The sequence below is a fragment of the Saimiri boliviensis genome, chromosome 2 (assembly GCF_048565385.1).
Source record: "Saimiri boliviensis isolate mSaiBol1 chromosome 2, mSaiBol1.pri, whole genome shotgun sequence".
Classification (NCBI taxonomy): Eukaryota; Metazoa; Chordata; class Mammalia; order Primates; family Cebidae; genus Saimiri; species Saimiri boliviensis.
In genome coordinates, this window is record NC_133450.1 from 67748945 (window position 1) to 67750868 (window position 1924).

The window sequence follows — 1924 nt, forward strand, 5'->3', positions numbered from 1 at the left end:
AACTCCTGGAGAAGCGACCTTGAATACGGCTGTGAACAGGGTCAGGGGCTGGCCAGGCAGAGGGCGGCTGTCGGGAGGGCTGACTCCCAGGCAGAAGGGGAAAGCAGCTGTGTGCAGAACTGGGACTCGATGGCCATGGCACAGTTTCAGCCCAAATCATAGGCTCTTTTTATGATTCTTGGTAATTCTGCTTACATTAAAGTCAAAATTGCCTGCATCTGGACAGCGAATCTCTCCAGCCCAATTATAGACACCGGTTCTGGAGCTCACCACTTCCTCTCTGCAACACCAGCCCTGCAGGCTTGGCCAGAGTTGGTCCTGATAGGAAAGCCAGAGTGGTGAGGGACAGGAGTGTGGGCTGATGGATGGACAGCTGCAGAAGTCATTGGTGGGACCACACTCCCAAAGGGGCATCAGGAATCTGGCCTTGCCAGGGAATGTTGGCACCCAGAGTTCATTGCTCCTAAGCCTCTGCTAAGATGTTTGATCTGATAGGTGTGAGTGTACTCCCCACGCCAGGTCAGAATTGCCCACAAAGCCATTTTTTAGGAGGAGGCAGCTGCCCACAAAACCTCCAGCAGCTTCCAGGGCCTGAAATGCCCACTGTGAGAGTTATGCCTTAAAGAGACATGTCCTGTAATGTTTTGTTAGGCGAAAGCACGGTTCTCTGAGATCAGCAGATGGAGGGACTGATGCGGGAGGAGGTGGTGAGATCCTGTACTTAGTGAACACCTGCCCGTCTTGTGCCAGGCATCGTCGTGGCACTGGGTGTTTGCAGCTACATCGTTGGTGCAGTCCTCCCGGGCACCCTGGCAGTAGATAATTTTGTTTCAGATAAATTGAGGCCTCATGGTTTGCGCTTTAGCCTTAATTCACAAGGTGTTGCATTCAGAAGTTACAGCAGAGCTACATCCAAACATAATCGAAAAGCAATTAACATAGTTTCTTTTGTCTCTTGAATAACATCTAAGGGGATTTTATATCCATCAAGCATTTAGAGTTCTGTGCCACCATGTAGCTGTTCCCACTCCCCACATCAGAATAGGGCAGCTGCTCCAAGATCTGTCAATGCCCCTCTCGAAATCCCCCCACACTCTCAGGGAACCTCTCTCCCTTCTCCCCTCTCCCCTTTCCCTTTCTGGATAGCTCTTTGCTCTTCCCAGTGGCGATCTATGTAGCCTTCCCCATTCTGCTCAATCCTGCAGGCACAGTCCCCAACCTAGAAGGACCCAGAAGCACTCATCAAAGGTCTCTGACCCCAGAGCTCCGTGTTTATTTTGTGAAGCCTTTGATGTTTGTGAGGAGGGAAGAGGAGGAGAAGGCCAGGGTCTTGTAAAACCAGAGTCATCATGAGGCTGGTATGTCCAGCATCCACTGGGGTCTGGCTCTTGTGCCCACTTCAGACCTGCAGCCTGAGCAGCTGAGGGAAGGAAGGGGACAGAACCCTCCACCTTGGGAGGGGAGGCTGAGAGCCGCAGGGGCAGCCTTCTAGGTGTGCGTCGAGGGGTGCAGGCCCACTGCAGTCTGCAGGAGACAAATGTCCCCACCTCTGTGAGGCTGTGCTGAGAGACTCAAGGAGTCCTTGGGCAAAAAACTCAAGTAATTGATTCTTTCTCCACTAAGAACAAGAAGAAACAACTTGTGACCTTCCATGACCTACAGACAGCACGAGAGGGGCAGCTGCCATTTGGTGTGGACTCTCTTCCTTCCTGCTGTGCTTGCCCTGTTTCCTCTACCCCTTCCCCTCAGTCTCAGAAACGGTTTTTTTTTTCTTATTTTTTTTATTGAGATGGTGTCACGCTATGTTGCACAGGCTGGAGTGCAGTGGCATGATCTCAGTTCACTGCACCCTCCGCCTCCCAGATTCAAGTGATCCTCCTGACTCAGCCTCCCGAGTAGCTGGAATTACAGACACCCACCACCA